This window comes from Acomys minous (genome assembly GCF_964271855.1).
Source record: "Acomys minous genome assembly, chromosome: 1".
Lineage (NCBI taxonomy): Eukaryota > Metazoa > Chordata > Mammalia > Rodentia > Muridae > Acomys > Acomys minous.
In genome coordinates this window covers 100295493-100317647 of record NC_140483.1, presented here as the reverse complement: position 1 = coordinate 100317647, position 22155 = coordinate 100295493, and positions in this window count along the sequence as shown.

Below are 22155 nucleotides of genomic sequence, written 5' to 3'. Positions count from 1 at the left end.
ACACAGAGTAACCTCAGAAACCAGAAAGAATAGAGAGACAAAATATGGGGTGCTTGGGGAAAAATAGCAAGATATAGGTAACTTGAGGTTGGAAACAGAATATAGAAGATGGGTTTTCAACTGGGGAGAGTAAAGGAAGTAAATACAGAAGGATGATAGACAAACAATAAGGTCATTTGTTAAAACCTTAAGGCACCATATTATTTTATATTTACCTAAAATTACCCCCAACACATGTAAGTATATACAGTAAATAAATATGTTATATGTGTGTGTGTATATATATATGAATCTATCTATCTATCTATCTATCTATCTATCTATCTATCTATCTATCTTTCAAGAAGTTTACTTCACTTGTGCTAACAATATTCCTAACAAGACCATAGACTAATACCAGGAAATAGAAACCTTTTTTTTCAAATGTCTGATCACGGTGATCCAAGTGACTCCCAAAACTATATAGATTCTATATTTAGTTCTTGGTTGCCTATTAGAGGTTGAGGGTGATCCCTTGTTGGTGAAAACATCATATACTTTTGACACAAGACTTAAACAACCTGAGAGGGATCTGGCCTGAAAGCCTCATTCTTGTGACCAGGCTTCCATGGTTCCCAGCTACCAAGGGAGGGAAACAATTAGACAGTCTTTCCCAGTTGCAACATCTAGGAACCCTGGCATTTACCAGCATGACATGATATGCATAATGTCCAACCAGTGGCACTCATAGGTTAGTGAGCACCAAGCGCTATGTATTGAACATAAGGCCTACTCAGGAGGGGAATCATTCATGGAACCTGAAACCTAGCAAGCTTCCTGGGACCAATACAATAATGCACCTTACAGAAGAATTTATCACTGCCACTTTGCTTAGGCAGCACAATTCCTTACACCATTTAAATCTTATTTTTATACCCACAGACAATGATTTATCAAAGATACCTCTCTTTACAACAAATGGAGACCACCACAGAAAAGCACAACTGGACACAGTTCAGAGATCCTCAGATTACGGAGCTAGTTTCAATGGATGGCTCTATGTCACATCTCCTGTACCTGTGGCTCAGCAAAGATTGGGAGAGAAGAGAGCAAAGTGTGTAAGACACAGAATACCAGGAAGTCTATTGCTCTTCTATTGTGGTGGAAAAGTATAAACCCAAAATAAAGAGTTGTTTCACTTAATGCTTCTAACTGCCAGTTGATTACAAAGGGAATTAAAGGCAGGGACTCAAGTAGGTCAGGGATCTAAAGTGATGCACTGAGTCAGAGATGATCGAAGAATGACACTTATTGACTTTTTTGATAGCTTGCAGAACCTATTTTCTTATTAATCTGAACTACCTGCCCAAGTGTGGCACCTCCCACAGTGTTCTGGGCCTTCCCATATCAATTATAAATAAGAAACATATCTCATCAGCTTATCTACAGGGCACTCTGATGGAGGCATTTTCTCAACTAAGGTCCTTTCTTTCCTGAGGATTCTAGTGTGTGTCAAATTGCTGAAAACTAGCCAGCACATCTTCCTTCTATACTCCCTTGGAGAAAAGTGAAGAGATTCAGAGAGATTTAGGAAAGTAAGATTCCATGGATTGAATAATATTATTAATAACCCTTTTTAAAAAGTCATATGACAGATGGAATTATTACTCTTTCTTTTCTTTCCTTTTTTTTGTTTTTTGTTTTGTTTTGCTTGTTTGCTTGTTTGTTCTTTTGTTTCTTGGGACAGGGTTTCTCTGTGTAACTTTGCTGTCCTGGACTCATTTTGTAGACCAGGCTTGCCTCAAACTCACAGAGATCTGTTTGCCTCTGCCTCTCCTAGATCTGGGATTACAGGTGTGCACCACCACACCGGGCTTGTTTTCTCTCTCTTTCTTAAACTTATTTTGCTTAGCAGGGAACTGTTCCATTTTCTGAGGCTGCTCATTTAGGAAACAATCTTTTTAAAAATTATGCAAAAAGGCAAACCATATCTTGGAAGAATTAACAGTGAATTTTCTATGTCACATAGGAATGTGAGAAAGTCCTGGAAAACTGTCTCCCAACATGGATCTAAGAGTTTGTCTTTACTAAGCATTTTGCTGGGAGCACTTTCAATTTTAATTGCTTAGAATTTTATGTCTATTACTCAGCGTTCCTGCTACGATACACCTATTTCATCTTATTTTACTGTGGGTATGGTTGTTACATGAATCATAAGTTATGGTATGGTATGATCACCACCTTAAAATGAGAGCAACTCATTTCTCTTCAATTGCATGTAATTACCCCTAGAAAATTGTATAGAAAGACTAATTTTACATCAATGTGTCACTTAATTACATATCACTAATGACAAGAAAAATTCAAAATATTCTATAAATGTTTCTCAAAGTGAGAAAAAGAAACATTTATCACCTCAGTATTATCAAAAGCAAATGTAGTGGATCGTCCATCCATCCATACTCAGTTTGCTATGTCTCTACTTGAGAAACTCCAAGCTTTGCTCAAACTTGCCCTTTCTTTCTGGGCAGTGTTGTAAAGCTCTTATGATTCATTGATCACACTGTTATTGGCCAGTTTCTTTCACTTAGCATGACCAAAAGCCTTTTCTGTCCTTAAAAGGAACTCTAGGGTCTTTAGATATATTAAATCCTCCTCCTCTTTTCCTCCCCATTACTTACTCTATCACTTCTTCCATGAGATAGATGCACTTCTTGTTGTTGTGTTCCTCCATTACTAGTGATTTTGGAAAACATAATAAAGATTTTGCGTTTGAGAATTTCAGTCACAATCACGATGTCTAAACCAACTGCAATTGTCAATAAAGAGATTACAAAATTGTACACAGTTATTGAGGAAAGATGTCAGTTAGTCAGAACTATCCCAGAGACCCTCTTCCCCATGCCCCGGCCCCCGTCACGGTAAAGAACAAACCACATCTTTTACTGGACAGCTTTCATCTCCTTCCCACTTCTCCTGTCTTCTTATCACTTGCTGCCTGTGTTCCCATGCCCTGAAAGGTCAAGAACTATCCATTTCTCTCCCTACTGGAGGCATTTTCCTCTCCTCTGTCCTGCTTACACATGTCTTTTCCTTTGTATGGCACACATAGAAGGCTTTGTTTTTTGTTTTTTATTACATCTCCAAGAAGTTTTTCTTTGGAGGCAGTGCAATGATACACCCTGTCTTTTTATACTGTGCAATGAAGTCACTTAAAAGTATTGTAATTTAATAGCACGACTACACTGCACTTAAACCACAGACCAGTTAGGACTAGTTTTCCTAAGCATATTTAGTATAGAAATGGACACATTGTGGGAACCTGGTGAATGTGGTGAATGAATAAGTCTTTCTTTCTAGGATGCTTCCTAGTGGTGTCAATCTTTACTCTTAAATTCTCTCTCTCTCTCTCTCTCTCTCTCTCTCTCTCTCTCTCTCTCTCTCTCTCTCTCTCTCTCTCTCTCTCTCTTCTTATATAGGCCAGGATAGGTGGCATGCCATCTTCAGAGTTCCATCAGCCTCCAACTCCTATCCTCCCATTGCTCAAGATCACTAGTGTGTATGTGTCACCATATCAACATTTTTCTTTTATCATTAATTCATTTATTTATTCACTTTGCATCCCAGTAATCGTCCCTCCCTCCTCTCCTCCCAGTCGCACCCTCTTTTCCCTCACCCCTACTCCTCAGAAGAGGGGAGTACCCCTACCCACCCACCTCCAGCTCATCATGTCACATCAGGATTGAGTTCTTCCTCTTTGTGGCCTGGCAAGACAGTCTCATCAAGAGGAAGTGATCGAAAAGCAGGCTGACTTCTAATCCCAGCACTTTTATTTTCCTGCTTGGCTCTTCCCTATGCTTTTGCTTGTGTCTTCCCTTCCAGAATGGCCAATCTCAACTGAAGAGCTCCCTTCTCTAGTGAGCTTTCCCTGACGCATTTCTCCATGTCCTCTGCAGATGAATGAAAAGATGCATTCAGTGAATCTTGTGTGGGTACTTGTATTTGATACTTACAGTTTTTGGCATAGTGATTTCACATGTCTCTGTTGTACTACTTATTTATAAACCTTCGATGATGAGATAGTCATATTATTGTGTTTTGCTTCATGAGAAACCTAGCATTACACCTGGTACTTGATATTTGAGTAAACCAACTGAATATCCAATAGATGATACATACAGCATCTGATTTCCTAGCTGATTCACTAATAAGAAGATTGTGGGTTTTGATACTCATTTTGTAATGCTAAAGGTGGCATCCATCAACATAATCCTTCACTTTGGCTTATTTCATGGTTCTAACTGAATAAAATCTATATAGACTTATCTTGTATTTCAAATAAGAAATGTGAATTTCTGAGGATCTTAGCTATGTAACTCCTAATTACACTGGCTTTAAAAAATATCACATTAGCAAATTAGTGACACTAACTAAACCTTTGTTAACACAAACATATTTATGTCAACTGGACTTGGAATTAAACATGTTTCTTGATAAAAAACATTAGAGGTGGATTTTCTTTGGCAAGAAAAATCTATTCAACAATAATTATACAAACATTAATTGAATGCCTGCTTTTTGCCTACAAGGTCTGTGTAGTAGAAATCAAATATAAAGATAGCTTTAGACTGAGCAAAAAAAAAAAATAACATGAATTGTGCTAGAACATTTTCTCAATGCATTCTTGGTTTTTCTGAATAATTATGGATTAGAAGAAAAACTTAATTCATCATATGTTTATTTAAAGCCATATGATATATTCTGGATATGTTCTGGAAACAACATAAGCATATCATCAAGTTATTAAGAGGTGGACTGACTGGAGGGCTGGTTCAGCAGTTGACAGAACTTGCTACTTTTTCAAAGGATCCTAGTTTGTTTCCTAGCACCCATGCCAGATGGCTCAAGTTCCTGTAACAGAATCTCAATATTATCCAACACCTTCTTCTGATCTTCGCAGGCTTCTGCACATGTGCTATACAATTTGGATACATCCTCATGAACACACACCTAAAACAAATCTTTAAAAAGTAGGAAGCATGGGTTAATAAAGTAGCCATTGAAAAAGGGATTGGAGGATACACACTATGTAGAAATCATAATTCAACCCAATGGCTCAACTCAAACATATAATATATTCGTGTGTGTGTGTGTGTGTGTGTGTGTGTGTGTGTGTGTGTGTAACACAATTCTGGTTAGTAGAAGGTATAAAAACTACAGATATTAAGTATAGAGATGAACACATTGTGGGAACTTGCAAATTTGGTGAATGAATGAGTCTCTCTAACATGCTTTCTAGTGGTGCGAACTTTTACTCAAGCTTATTCTTTCTTTCTTTCTTTCTTTCTTTCTTTCTTTCTTTCTTTCTTTCTTCTTCTCTACCTATTTTTCTTATGTAGCCCAGGCTACCCGGTGTGCCAGCCCCAGGGTTCCACCAGCCTCGAACTCCCATTGCTGAGATCACTAGCATATATGTGTCACCATAACAACCTTATCTTTTTATTGCTAATAAGAACCTATCATTTTCAAGAAAGGTATTTCTTTGTGCCTTAGTGGGCCTAATTTAGAGCTGGGATCAAAGCTTTTTATCCTATAATGAGAGATTCCCCATAGGTTAAAAAGAGCTAGTCAGAGGCAAGTGCTCCAGGTAGTTAGCTGCTTTGGGTTCTCTGGCCACCAGTGGTTCTATTTAGATTGCATGATTTTCTGCAGAATATTGAAGAAGTCTGTACTGAGACAATGCTGTACCTTCAGGGGTCAGATCAATCTTATTAAATAAGTGTTCAACATTCTCATAAGAATTAGAGATGCTGAAGAAATATGGTTAGGGGAGAAATGCAGAGGATTTTCATGCATGTGAAACTGTCTTACCCAAGAGGAGCTCTGTAGTTACCTCCTTTTTTTCTCCTTTATTAATTTATTCTTGTTACATCTCAATGGTTATCCCATCCCTTGTATCCTCCCATTCTTCCCTCCCTCCCATTTTCCCCTTATTCCCCTCCCCTATGACTGTTCCTGAGGGGGATTACCTCCCCCTGTATATGTTCATAGGGTATCAAGTCTCTTCTTGGTAACCTGCTGTCCTTCCTCTGAGTGCCACCAGGTCTCCCCCTCCAGGGGACATGATCAAAGGTGAGGCAGGGAGGGCATATTGCTCAGTGTTTCCTAATACCTTACAGTCATATTTACAATTTTTGTGAACGTTTATATTAAACCATTTTTCTTCTTCATGTTGTGTTTCCAAACAGTACTTTACCTTCCCTTATGAGTCCTGGCCCCCACCCCCCAAAATCTTATACAAGTTGCCTCTACTTATTGGCAAGCCAAGTATGTGAAAACACACGGAATGCAGGAGCACTGAATGTTCACAGCCTCTTGTGAATCAAGGCAATTAGGGCTGCAAGGTAATGCACGATGCTGGGAATGGTTGAATTCTGAAAAAGAAGCTGTGGAGTAATGTCAGCCTTACCATGACAAACTCAGGAGAAAAAGGCATTTTTCTCCAAGTTTTCAGGAGCTACACATCTTTCAACACTGTTTTGCTGTCACACATCTGTATTTCAGGGTGTAATTATGCAAAGTACTGCATTTTAATAAGTACTCTTATTTTTAAGATGAAAAATATCTGAATCTCAAATCAATTGCATAAACAGGGTGGAAGTGGAGTGAGCTGATGGATGTTGCAACCAAGATCTGAACTAATCAGTCTCTTTGTGGATCCTTATAGATTTCAAGCAAAGAGGGATCAGTTATGCAAAACTTCTACCAGTATTGTAGTTACAGCTGTGTTTATATTCATATCAAGTTACTTAAGTAACATGATATGGAATAAGTGGGATTAATTGTCTATCGATCCATCTGCATAATTCATCTGTAGCATGTTCATTTTGCATTAGCGGATTAAAATGATAAAATTACATTTAATGAGTAGCAGAGTCAAAAGCAAAGCAAACTATCTTTTCATGCAATCCTTAATTTCTCCATTTCCCATAAAGGTAAATTCACAAGAGTCTAATCAGTAAAATAATAATATGAAACTTTAAAGTGGCAGTCCCACCAAGCTCCTTTGCCCAGCCACCACTCCATCAGCCCTCACCAGGCTGTTTGTTGTACTAGCAGCATCCAGGTTACATGCCCTCTACCATTGCCTGGTCTTCCAAGGCCCCTGAGGCACTGCCCTGGTGCCCAGAGCTGCATGCTGTCCCCACCCCACCCCTGCCTCCCACTGCATTGTCTGGACAAATCCCTACTGGCCCTCACCACGTTTACTGCACCAGAAACACCAAGGTTAGAAATGCACCTCCATCTCTTCTTCTCGCGTCCCCTGGGGCATGCCCAGCTGCCCTGAGTTTTGTGCTCTCATACGTCTTCCCATCCACAGTTCAATTGTTTGGCCACCACTCTACTTGCCTTCACGAGGCCTGCTGCACCAGGAACACCCAGGTTAAGCCTTCCTTCCTGATACCATCTACAATAGCAACATCCAGAGACAACCAGATGCCAAAAGGCCAAGATAAGAACCAAATCAATAAAATCCATGGCAATATGGCACATTCAGAGCCCAGTAATCCTACTATAGCAAGCCCTGGATATCCTAACACAACTGAAGCACAAAAAAAACAAAACAAAACAAAACAAAAAAACAACCTTAAATCCAAACTTATAAAGGTGATAGAGTCCTTTAAAGACGATGTGAATACATCGCTTAGAGAAATACAGGAAAATACAATGAAACATGTAGAGGCCATTAAAGAAGAAATACATCACTTAAATAAATACAGGAAAACAGAATTAAGCAGGTGGAGGAAGTGAATAAAACTGTTCAAGACCTGAAAATTGAAGTAGAAGCCATATAGAAAACACAAACTAAGGGAATCCTGGTGATGGAAAACCTAAGGAAGAGACCAGGAACAACACATGCAAGTCTTACCAACAGAATATAAGAGATGGAAGAGAGGATCTCAATTGTAGAAGACAGGGTAGAAGAAATTGACACATCAGTCAAAAAATGTTAAATATGAAAAATTCTTGACACAAAACATCCAGGAAAACTGGAATACTATGAAAAGACCTAACCTAAGAATAATGGAACTAGAAGAAGGTAAAGAGTCTGAGCTTCAAAGACCAGGAAACATTTCTACATAATTATAGAAAAAATTTACCTAACTTAATGAAAGAGATGCCTTTAAGCATACAAGAGAATACAGAACACCAATTAGATTGGACCAGAAAGGGAAATCCTCCCACCAGATAATAATCAAAACACAAAATCCACAGAACAAAGCAAGACTTTTAAAACCTGCAAGAGAAAAAGAGCAAGTAATTTGCAAAGGCAGACCTATCAGAATTACACATGACTTCTCAACAGACTCTAAAATCTAAAAGGGCCTGGACAGATGTCTTACAAGCTCTAAAAGACCACAGATGCCAACCTAGTCTACTATATCCAGAAAAACACTCAGTCACCATAGATGGAGAAAACAAGATATTCCAAGACAAAATCAAATTTAAACAATATCTAGCCATAAATCCAGCCCTACAGAAAACACTAGACAGATAATTTTAACCTAGGAAGTAAACCACCTGAGAAAATACATGAAATAAATAATTGCACACCAGCAAAAATAAAAAAGGAAAGCACACATGCGCATGTGCGCACGCGTGCGCGCCTGCGCGCACACACACACACACACACACACACACACACACACACCCACACACACCACAAACATCAAAATAACAGGAATTAACAATCATTGGTCATTAATGTCTCTAAACATCAGTGGACTCAATTCTATGATAAAAAGACATAGGCTAACAGAAAGGATGTGAAAATAAGATCCATCATTCTGCTGCATGCAAGAAGCATACCTCAACAACAAAGATAGACATTACTTTAGAGTAAAGGGCTGGAAAAATTTTCCCAGCAAACAGACCTAAGAAGCAGGTTGGAGTAGCCATTCTAATATCTAATTAAATAGACTTTAAAGCAAAATTTATCAAAAGACATGGGGACAGACACTTCACACTGACAAAAAACAAACAAACAAACAAACAAACAAACAAAACACACACACACAAACACACACACACACACACACACACACACACACACACACACACACAAAGAGGACATCTCAATTCTGAACATCTATACCCAACATGCAAGGGTGCCCACAATGGTAAAAGAAACATTATTTAAGCTTATATTTCACATCATACCCCACACATTGATAGAGAGTTACTTCAACACTCCAATCTTCCCAATGGAGAGAACATCAAGATAGAAATTAAACAGATAAATAATGAAACTATAAACATTATGAATTAAAAGGACCAAACAGATATCTACAGAACATTTCACCCAAACACAAAAGATTGTACCTTCTTCTCAGAACATTATGGAATCTTCTTGAAAACTGACCATATAGTCAGTCATGAAGAAAACCTTAACAGATGCAGTATTTACTCATCTATTGAAAACAAGGACATCCTAAAATTTGGAGGCAACTGGGTAGAATTAGAAAATACCATCCTGATGTAACCTAGTCCCAGAAAGACACACATGACATGTATTCACTTATAAGTGGATATTAGACATAAAGTATAGGATAACCAGTCTACAATTCACAAACCCAAAGATTCTAGGTAACAAGGAGAGCCCAAGGGAGGATTCTTAAATCTCACTCAAAGGGAGAAATAAAATATACAACTGACTTAGATGGAGGGAGAGAGCTGGGTGGGAGCCGTATAGGGAGGAAAAAAGGGATGGCAATCAGGAGTGGAGAGGGGGGAAGGCTGACAGAAAGAAAACAGAAATCAGAGAGGGGGCATTTATGGCATGGGGGAGGCCTCTGGAAGTCTCTGGAGGGTGACCCTAGCTGAGACGTCTACCAGGGTGTATATGGAGACAAAAGAGATCAATCCCTGTAGCCAGCCAGGATTTCCATTGGAGGGATGGGGACACCAACCCATTCACAAAAACCTTTGGCCCAGTATTTCTCTGCCTATAAGAAGTGTGAGGATCAAGATGGGGAAGAGATTGAAGGAATGACCAATGGATGATTTGCCCATCTTGAGACCCGCCTCATGGGAGAGAACCAACCCCTGACACTAGTAATGACACCCTGCTATGCTTGCAGACAGGAGCCCAGCATAACTGTCTTCTGAGCGGCTTCATCCAGTAGCTGATGGAAACAGATGCAGAGACCCACAGCCAAATATATGCTGAGCTTCGGAGTTCTGTGCAAGAGTGGGGGAAAGGATAGAGGGAAACAGGTGTGCAAAGGACACCACAAGAAGACCTACAGAGTAGCCTGGGCCCGTGGGGGCTCATAGAGACTGAAGCACCAAACAAAGAGCATTCTCGGGCTGGATTTAGGCCCAATACACATATGCAGCAGACGTACAGCTAGTTCTTCATGTGAGTACCCTAACAAACGGAGTGGTGCCTGTCTCTGACTCTGTTGCCTGCCTTTGCCTATCTTTCTGCTAGCTAGGCCTCCTTGTTGGCCTCAATGGAAGAGGGTATGATTAGTCCTGCTGAGACTTGATGTGTCTGGGTGGGTTGCTACCCATTTAGGGGGCTCCTCTCCTCAGAAAAGGGGATAGGGGAATGGGGGAGGGGTATGTGGGTGGGACTGAGAGAAAAGGAGGGTGGGGGCTTTTTATCAGGCTGTAAATTGAATAAAAATTAATAAAAAATGGAGAAAGAACTTGAATATGGTACATTTGAAGGTTTTATTTATACAGTTTGAAAGATTGAGGAGCACTTTAAAAAATCTGGAAAGCCTCCTCTTTTGATCCTACCATTTGAGGTCCTAACTGGCAGCTGATGGTAGACAGAAAGAAAGGAGTCTCCACGTCTCCAAAAGGCATGTATATTAAGCTTGGAGGAAGCAATGCTATAATAGGGAGAATCTTTCCTTAATTCTCAAGTGTGTGTGGTTGACTATATGAATTACACAAGCCAGGAGGTCGATCTGTCTCTCCAAGGTAGTCTCAGAGCCAATCTCACGTAAGAGAAGCAAAGGGAAAAGCAGGGATAATGAAGGATCTTTGTAGGAATAGAGACTGTGGGAAATCTGGGTTTGACTTTCACACAAACTCTACTGCCCCATATTTGACCACATCCCCTGGATGGAGAGGCCTGGTGGCACTCAGAGGAAGGATAGCAGGCTACCAAGAAGAAACTTGATACCCTATGATCATATACAGGGAGAGGAAGTCCCCCTCAGTCACAGTCATAGGGGAGGGGAGTAGGGGGGAAGCGGGAGAGAGGAAGGAATTGGAGGATGCAAGGGATGGGATAACAACTGATATGTAATTTGAATAAATTATATATATGTATATATACTAGGCTCTTGCACAAGTTGTGTGATTTCACAGTGGAATAAGTACAGTCAGCCATGGGCTCCTTCTTTTTACACTAGACTAGGTTTTCTTTCTGTACTGTTTGCACAGTTGTAAGCCATTTCCATGTGTTCTCTTTGTCAATTGACAACAGTCCAATCCCCTGCATGTAAAAGTAACTTTTATTCTCCTTGCTCAGTCATTGTATAGAAGGCTTACTACCTCCTTCTTCGAACCTAGGCCTAGTCCTGGAAGATTCTAGAGTCTGTACAATCTAACCTAGGCTTGGAATGTATTCCGTCTCTGAGACTTACTACTTAATAAGATCACACTTACTTGTTCTTTCCGAGCTCTGGGATGGCTGGTTCAACTCAGCTGTTCTGGATCAAACTCTTCTCCCAGGTGACTTATTTAAACTGGTTTCTCTCTCGGTCTGGAATTGCTCTGCTTGGCCTCAAACTAACTCAGCAATCTGCTCTAATCTTCTGGCTTCGTCTCATTCTCTGGCTCCGTCTCATTCTCTGGCTCATTCCAACTTCATCTGAGTTCTCTCTCTCTGCAACCTGTTTCTCTGTTACTGGTAAAAGCTGTCTCCTATCTCTGAAAAACTGCCTCTTCAGTAGTTTTCCTTTCCACTCACTTCTTGTGAGAGTTAGGCATATCCTATTCTGTCAAATTTTATCTGATTTTTCACCTTTCCTCCCACCCAATTAGACATCACTTTCAAAGATGGGTTCTTTCTTCCACAAACTAACTTTACCTTTGCTTGGGATTAAAGGCAAGTATCACCAGGCCTGGATTTATGCATTTGTTTACCTGATACTTGCTCTATACCAGCCATCCTTGAACTCAGAACTGTTTACCTCTGCTTCTGGATTAAAGACGTGTTTGTACTCCAGCCGGATTACACAGACATAGAAGGTCTTTGGATGTGCTCTCTTGCCAGAAACATCACGTATACCTAGAAGGCCTTTGGATGTGCTCTCTTACAGGAACAGCTGTGTTCTGAATTATCTTTCTTCTACACCTGCATCTGCCCCTATACATCTCTACCAGTTGGAAATTACAGGAATCTCCTTAATCTTTCATAATATTGTTAATTTTAAGTATGTGAAGCACCATACCTCTTGGTCCAGGTGCAACAGGGCTATAATTCCCAGTTGAATGAAATAAGAGTGTTTGTTTTCATAGTAATATAAGCAGGTAGCAGGATTGTATTTGTAGATGTGAGTGTGAAAAATCAGAGCAAGAAGCCAGGTTCTTACTTTTGTGTATGTACAGCTGGTGAGGACTAACGTTTAAAAGAATCATAAAGCATGAAGGCTGGAGCATGTTGCTGTTTATAAAGGCAGTTGAGCACAGAAACAGAAATATAACTACAGTTACTCAAGAAAATTTTGACTATCAGGTTGAAGTAACAAGTCAGCAGGATGTGCAGAAATTAAATATGTATCAATGGTAGTACATATGAGGTCAGTAGTAGCTGCTAACTGTCTCTCAAAGGGCAAGTGGCATTGATGAGATTAATTTTACAATCCAGATGTTGACATCATTTGATTCTAGCTTCTTCATGCCATTTTAGTCTGCTTAGACTACTAACAAAATACCATTTACCAAACACTTCAAAAGAGATCCCCCCAATTCAGGGTACTACAAAGTCTAAGATAAAGGTGCTGGCTGCCTTGACTCTTTGGAAACTTATTATTTTGTGGCCTGTAGATAACTGTCTGGTACTCATCTTTAGGTGTATGTGAGAGAGAGATGAGAGACAAGGAGGGTGATACAGAAATAACAAGTTTTCTGATTCCCATTTTAGGGATCCTGTCTTCAAATCCTCATCTCAATCAATTACATTCTTCTCTGCCTTTAAATATCATTACATTACAATGTATTGTGCCAATGTGAATCTTGGGGGTTCAAACTTGATACTATTTACTTCATAAAATTTTGTGCTTAGGTTTCCCCAAAATTCATGCCCTTCATGCTTTCTGAGAGCATTCATTCAATCCCATTAGCCTTTAAAATCTTAGTTTTCTCCAGAGTGAAGGTTAAAGTCCAAAGTCTTTTCACCTAAGCAAACCTGGATGAAATATGAGAGACCATGTGCAGTAGACAGTAGAATTCTTTTCTGCTCATAACCTGTCCAACACAACAAGCTCTCTGGTTGTAAAACACATGGAACACAGACAGGTAGGGCAGGCCTCCCCTCTCAGAAAGAGCAATAGTCATAGGATACATCTCTCTGGAAAGCAAGGTACAGACATTTCAATTCTGAGAATGGAAGTAGGCAAAAAGAATTGTTGCTGAGCAAGTCCAAAACCAAGCTGAAACCCATCTTAAGTCGATTATCCTTCTAGTCAAAGTACAGAGATAAGGGGCTCTTCATCCTGAAATGGGACATCTATGTCATATTGTCTCCTTCTAAGACTTGGGGAACACTGCATAAGAGGAGATAGAAGAATGTAAGACTTAAGGACCAGGAGTACTGTAATGAAAAAAAATTTTTTCTAGATATAATGGAGATGTTGCTCCCACAAGTTCCGAACAACGTTAGTTGTCTTCACAAGATCTGCACAAAATTAAAGCAGAAAGCATTACAGCACAGATGGAGTATAGGCTAGCAAGGCCAGTGCAGCTGAGGAACTACAGTCAATTAGTGGCTTCTGGGGAGAGAGAGTCTTCTTCACGGACGTGCTCCCCAGTAGGCTGCTGAGTTCCAGAGGTCAGCCATGTACCCACAGGCATACTGGCAACACTAACTGGACTCAGTAGAGTGTCTGATAAAAAAAAATTAAAAGAGGACATGAAGTCAGGAGAAAAATTGAGAGCTGTAGTAGAAAGTGGAAGTGAGGACTTTAGGGTGGATTGTGATCAACATACATTGTGATGACATAAAAATTTCAAAGAATTAAAGAGATTAATCCTGTATCTTAGGCCCCTCATGGGTAGCAGTCAATAGCCAACAGTAAACTTGGTTTTGTTTTAATTATGTCTGATTGTCATGTTCTGTGAAGGCGTAGAGCCCTTTTAAAAAATATTTATAATTTTCCAGCCTAAGATGCTGTCTATTCCCCCCTTCAGGCTCACACTCTGTGTGTTCAAGCTCACTCTGAGTACCACACTTCTAAATATCCATCATGTCTGAAGGTGGCCCACCTCAGATAACCACATTCACATACAATGTTTGTGATCAGCTTAAAATTTACTGAAGATTCTTGGAAGTACCTTAAGAAACATATACAAGTATAAAACCCATAAAAATAGTGAATAAAATACTTACCATTTCATTCTTAAATTGTGCTGTACCCAAAGGCTTGGGAGTGGCTCAGTATATAAAAGCATGAGGAACTATTTCAGCACATATAGTCATAGTGGGAAAGTGCCTTAAAAACAAACTTTTCTTTCTGCCTCTCAGTTCTGCGACTATCTGGGAAGCAGATAGCTCCAATTGACATTACTTGCAAAAGAAAAATTAGTTTTCTCCGATGAAGTCTCATTGGGTAATTACACACACTTAAGGCTAGGGTTCATGCCAATAGTATATGATCGACACAAAACAAATTCAATGGTGTTTTTGGTAGACTTTTTGTTTCATATTCTTCGTTTGGGAAGTTTTTGTCTTACTGATCTTCTGTTTGTACGTTATATTTTCCTATTTTGTGTTTTATGGGTTTTGATTGTGTGTGTTTGTGCTTCTTGTGTATTTTTTAAAGTTCTGATTTGTTTTTTCTTTGCATTTATGCCTGCCCTCTTGTTTGCTTTCTATGAAAAATCAAATAAAAGGGCATGGCATTGCTGTACGTGGTGTGTCAGCAATCTAGGAAAGGTTGGAAACCTTGATAATAATATATTATATGAGAAAAGTATTCAATAAAAAGAGATAAAAATGAACAAACAAACAAACAAAAACAAAAACCCCCAAGGCAATAAAAAATACTCGAAGGAAATAGAGCTCAGTGCTAAAGTACTTGTTTAATGTGATCTCCTGTACTGTAAAACAAGCAAAACCAAACATGTTTCCTACCAGCAAATAACCATACAGTCGAATGTGAAGATATATGGTATTTTGACAGGTGACTTGTTTTTTTATAGAATACAAAATATGAAAAATAAAGACAAAAATAAAGATCTCTAAATTGTATTATTGTTAGACATATTGTATTTTAATTCACCATACCTTTCATTCTTTCCATCTTATCATTTATTTCATAATTTATATATACAGATATTATTATAAAGCAGAACATTACTTAGGATATTTACTAGTTCTTTATCTTATCCATCTAAACTTAGCCAATATTTTATATCATCTCAAAATATATTTTAGTTCATTAATTATAATGAGCACCTGATAATAAGAGTAGTATCATGAAATCCTCTATAGTTCCTGCCTTGCAAATATGTCTGTCAGATATATTGGGCTGGAAGGCTGAAGATGCTGCTCCACTCTTATAGAGAGTGTTGGGTGACTGCTCCGGCAGTAAACTGTCTCAGTCATTTTTTTCACATTGGAAGCTGCTAGTCTGCATTTCCAGTTTACTCAAGTAATTAGGTTTTATTTCTTCTCAAGTCTCTGATGTGGTTGAAGACCAGATAGTTTAGTCTTATAATTAAGCTTAGTTGGCTAAGGGTGAGGATGTTTTTAGATCAAGATAGATGTTGTAAGTTGGTAGAGATGAGATATGTTAGATATTGATTTACATTCAGATTTTTAGACCCAACAAGATGGGAAAGATGTTTACTTCAATATTGCCAATTACGAATAGCCAAATCACTATGAATGTAACATTTATATAATTCCAGATTGTTTCATGGTTCTTCCTGCTGTATGTAATTTTTTAAATTTTTGTATATAATACAAATGTATATGTTAAAATGAGAAACATAATAAAATGGTGGGGAAAAGAATATTCACATCTGTTGAAGTGATTTAATTATGAAGTTTTTGTTTCTTTCAATGGAATGGTTAGAAGTCTATTTAATATATAGACACTTCCTTATTTTATGTCTCTAAAAAAAGGACCTCAACTTGTAATTGGCTTTTATCTTGATAAATTCATCACAAGATGGAAATAAAATTCAAAACCATTTAATTAATCAAATATCCTGAATACCAAAACTTACACCACTCTGCCTTGAATATTCTCTGAACACATTCATTATCTTACAGCTAAGTAGAGTCATGTAGCACACAAGCTTCCTTTTATGAATGTATTGAGTGTCTTGTATAACTTACTAAATAACGTGCTGGTGAAAAAGAGAGTAAGCATCATGTATGCACCCTTAGTATCACCAAATACAGTTTTGTTACCAGTTTTTGCTAATATAGAAGACACGTTTAAACACATTCTCTAATGTGTTGCTTTTAATTAAGCACCATGATTCTTAAAATAAACCCCAAATGTGAGATAACTTCATCACAGAGTATTTGTTGCTGCATTTGAATAGTGTTGCTAAAGTATTTTCAGGCATCCCAGACTGAGAAAAGCCACTGTATGTTTAATGGGGCCATGTCCTCTAAGCCGACTGGGACTCTAAAGGGTCTCTGACAGAGTGCATCTGAACCACAAGTTATTTACTGTGGCGAAAAGAGGTTAGAACCTCTACATGAATATTGTTCTTTGATGACCTAGGGGCAAGGACAAGACATTTTTTCATGCCTGCCTCCTACCTACACTCTATATAAATCCTCAAAGACAAATATCTTGCTATTTCCAGTCTACTTCAAAATGTGCATATTCTCTCTCTCTCTCTCTCTCTCTCTCTCTCTCTCTCTCTCTCTCTCTCTCTCTCTCTCCCTCTCCCTCTCCCTCTCCCTCTCCCTCTCCCTCTCCTCTCCTCTCCTCCCCTTTTCCGTTTGTCCTCCCCCCTTATGCTTTTCACACTGGGCTTCGGAGTGCATACACAAGATGTACTTGTTGCTTCAAGCAGTTTGAAGGGCTCTTTAAGTTTAAAGTTTAATTTTAGTTAAAATACCTTTTGCTTTCTGAAAAATTGTGAAGTGTGCAAATATCACCCATTCTTCCAGTGACAAATTTAAAAGTAAATTAACAACATAGAAACGTGGAGAGGCATTTGTGTGAAGTGGCACTAGACAATCGTTGTCAGTGCAGCCTCTGTAAGTACCTTCTAGATGAGTAAAATATTCCCCGTGGTGTCAAGTGCCTTGTAGTTGCATGGAATCCTCCCTCCTATTAAAGGGCCACTTAGTACAATAGGGTGCAATTAAGGCAGTGGAGCCTCTGTGGTCTGAAAGGTGATTCTCTCCCAAAGTGCTTCATTGGCTCCACTGTGTGAGTAATGGATTATTTGTACACGTGATGCTACCCTTGGCTACTGAGGAGTTAGGAGGCACTGAGGTGGGGACTAAGTGGGACAAGAGTTATACTTCTTCACTAGGTTCTCAATTCAAATGTCCCACAGCCTTTGTTTTCTGTGCTCATTCCTAAAGTCTCATATAATGATATTACACTCATGTGGCAAAGTCTGGAATTTTGTAGGGAAAATTATTCGGGAAGATTTTTTTTTTCCTGAATGAGTTTTATTTTTTATTCTTCTCATCTCCAAAATACCCTTTCAGTGTGAACCATAAATTCATGCAAAGGCTATTGTTTCTGCCTTAAACTCAGCCCCAATAGACTATTAATGTATTCATAATGACTGTGACAAAGTCATTAATTTGCATGTTAACACTACTATTATTTTCTCTACCTAGGAAGACATGTCAGTTACCTTCCTTGCAATACTTGTCACTAGATGATTTCGGTGTTTTAAACTTTGAAAACATTTCTTTGGCTTTATAGATTTTGCAGCAAAATTTTTGTGTACTTACAGATTTAACCTCTTCAAGGTTTACTGTGTAGGACTGATGTGATATACTTCTTAAATCAGCCATTATCTCAAGGTAATAACTTCTGTGTTGCTTTTGGTTATTCAGCCTATTCTCCCAGTTATCTTTTCCTAAGTCTAGATTATTTACAAAATTGTGTTGTCTTCCTGTATCTTACCCCCTCTCACTCTTTGAACCAGAGTCACACCTATATGTGCTATGTATTCTTGTATTTACCTTTATTTTTACTTCTCTCACCATTTCTGGTTTTTTTTTTTCTGTAGTAATTCCTATCTTTTTACTTTGTAATAAAAATAATATCTTTTATTTTTTTAATAATATATTCAGATTACATTCCAATTGTTTATCCCCTCACTGATATCTTCCAGTTCCCTCTCCCTATTTTGCCCTATTCACCTCCCCTACACCTCTGACAGAAGGGGGCCTCTTCCCCTACCATATGATCACAGCCTATCAGGTCTCATTTGCATAGCCTGCTTCACCTTCTTCTGAGTGCCCTGAGGCTTCCCCACAAAGGAGCAGTGGTCAAATTGGCTAGATCTGGACACAAGGGTCTAAGTTTATGGCATCTGTTGACCTTGGTTGGTACAGTAGTTAGTGCAGGCCCACTGGGTTTAGATCTGCCAGTCTTGGTGGTCTTCTTGTGGGGCTTCTGGACTCTCTTGGTCCTTCTATCTCCTCATTCATCCATACCTCTCTCACCTGGAGTCCAGTAGTGAGTCATCGATCTATCTAGACTGCCCCCCTCTGCTATATGGATCCTTTCAGAGGACATCCATGTTGGACTAATATCCACGTATAAATGAACATATACCATGCATCCCTTTCTGTGTCTGGGTTATCTCACTCAGAATGATCATATCTAGTTCCATCCATTTGCCTGCATCATTCAAGATTTCCTTGTATTCAACAGCTGAGTAGTATTCCATTGTGTAAATGTACCACCGTTTCTTTATGCTTTCTTCAATTGAGGGGCATCTAGGTTGCTTCCAGATTCTGGTTATTATGAATAAGGGTGCTATGAACATAGTTGAACAAGTGTCTTTGCTGTGTGGCAAAGCAACCTTTGGGTATATGCCAAGGAGTGCAATAGCAGAGTCTTGAAGTAGCACTATTTCCAATTTTCTGAGAAATTACCAGACTGATTTCCAAAGTGGTAGTACAAGTTTGCACTGCCACCAGCAATGGAGGAATGTTCCCTTTTCTCCGCATCCTTGCCAGCTTGTGCTGTCACTTGAGTTTTTGATCTTAGCTATTCGGATGGGTGAAAGATGGAATCTCAGAGTCATTTTGATAAGCATTTCTCTTATGACTATGGCCATTGAGCATTTCTTTAAGTGTTTTTCAGCCATTTGGTATTCCTCTGTTGAGAATTCTCTGTTTAGCTCTGAACCTCATTTCTTAATTGGGTTATTTGGTTTGATGGTGACATTAGTCCTTTGTCAGATGTAGGGTTGGTGAAGACCTTTTCCCAGTCTGTAGACTGTCATTTTGTTCTGTTGAGAGTGTCCTTTGCACTACAGAAGCTTTTCATTTTCACGAGGTCCCATTTATTAACTGTTGACCGTAGAGCCTGAATTGTTGGTCTTCTTTTCAGAGAGTTGTCTCCTGTGCCAATAAGTTCAAGGCTCATTCCTACTTTTTCTTCTAACAGATTTAGTGTATCTGGTTTTATGTTGAGGCTTTTAATCCACTTGCACTTGAGTTTTGTGCATGGTGATAAATATGGATTTACTTGCATTTTTCTATATGTAGACATCCAGTTAGAAAATCACCACTTATTGAAGATGCTATCTTTTTTTCCATTGTAGGGTTTTGGCTTCTTTGTGAAAAATCAAGTGTCCATAGGTGTCAGGATTTATTTCTGGGTCTCTTATTTGATTCAATTGATCAACCAGCCCATTTCTACACCAATACCATGCTATGTTAATTACTGTTGCTCTATAGTGCAGCTTGAGATCAGGATGAAGATTCCTCTGGAAGATATTTTATTGTACAGGATTGTTTTAGCTATTCTGTTTTTTTTCCATATGAAGTTGAGAATTGATTTTCTAGGTCTTTAAAAACTTGTGTAAGTAGTTTGATAGGGATTGCATCGATTTTGAAGATAACTTTTGGGTAGGTGACCATTTTTACTATGTTCATTCTCCCTGTTCTAGAAAATGGGAGATATTTCCATCTTCTTATATCATCTTCAATTTCTGTCTTCAGAGACTTGACTTTTTGTTTTCTTGTATACAATTCTTTCACTTGCTTGCTTAGCATTACATCAAAATACTTTATATGATTTGTGGCTATTGCGAAGGGTGTAGTTTCCCTAATTTTTTCCTCAGACAATTTTCATATGTATACAGTAGGGCTACTGACATTTTTGAGTTAATTTTGTATTCAGGCACTTTGCTGAAGGTATTTATCAGCTGTGGGAGTTCTCTCATGGAATTTTGGGGGCCACTTATGTACACTATAATATCATCTGAAAATAGAGATATCTTGACTTCCTCCTTTATGACATGGATCCTCTTGATCTCCATTTGCTGTCTTATGGTTCTAGCTAGAACTTCAAGTAATATATTGAAGAACTATATAGAGAATGGGCAGCCTTGTTTAGTCCCTAATTTTAGTGGAATTTCTTTGAATTTCTCACCATTTAATTTGATGTTGGATATTGGCTTGCTGTATAGAGCCTTTATTATGTTTATGTATGTGCCTTGTATCCCTGACCTCTCCAAGACTTTAAAAATGAATGGGTGTTGGATTTTGTAATGCTTTTTCAGTTTCTAAGGAGACAATCATGTGGGTTTTTTCTTTCAGTTTGTTTATATGGTGGGTAACATTAGTGAATTTCCATATATTGGACCACCCCTTCATGCCTGGGATGAAGCCTACTTGGTCATGGTGGACAATATTTTTGATGTGTTCTTGATTCTGTCTGTGAGTATTTTATTGAGTATTTTTGCATTAATGTTCATAGGAGAAATTGGTCTGAAGTTCTCTTTATTTGCTCTTTGTGAAATTTAGGTATCAAGGTGATTGGGGCCTCATTGAATGAGTTTGTAGTGTTCCTTGAATTTTTATTTTGTGGAGTAGTTTGTAAACTATCAGTATTAGCTCTTTTTTGAAGGTCTGGTAGAATTCTGCACTGAAACCAACCATCTGGCCTTGGGAGACTTTTGATGACTGCTTCTATTTCTGTAAGAGAAAGAAGACTATTTAATTTTTGTTTACCTAATCTTGATTCAACTTTCACAAATTTTGCAGCATATAGACTTTTAAAGTAAGACCTAATGAATCTTTTGATTTCTTCAGTGTCTGTTGTTATGTCTCCCTTTTCATTTCTGGTTTTGTGGATTTGGATAGTGTCTTTCTGCCTATTAGTTTGGCCAAGAGTTTGTCTTTCTTGTTCATTTTCTCAAAGAACAAGCTCTTGGTTTGTTTGATTCTTTGATTCAAATTTATTGACTTCTGGTGTCCTTCAGTGGCAGTTGAGAGCAGTTCGTAGGTGACTGGGTATAGTTTGTGACCCCCTATCCAGTGGGGATCAAGTAATCCTTCTGTGGATCAGGCTGGTGACCTAGGTTCAGCTGAGGATAGGCCAGGTGGCCTGAAGTCTGATCCACTTTTGCACTATACCATGGGGTCCCCTCTGTGCTCCTAGACCCAAACATTGTCACCTTGTGCCCGCAGTTCCATTTGAAATACAGAGGACAGGTGCTGTTGGCTGCCCATAATGTGGCTGGCTAGGTTTTGGAGCCTATGCCTGTTGCTACTTGGACTATGAAACTCTCCTTGGTTTGGCCAGGTGACCTGAGGTCAGATCCACCCATGGAACATTGGTGCTCGGAAGCACATAGTTCAGCCCAACACAAGAGTGCAGTGCTGCGCACGTGCCAGCATATGACTCGGCTCTTCCAGGTCTTGTGGTCTTTAGATCCCATCCCAGTCCCTTGGCTAGTCCTGCTTATTAGACACAGTGC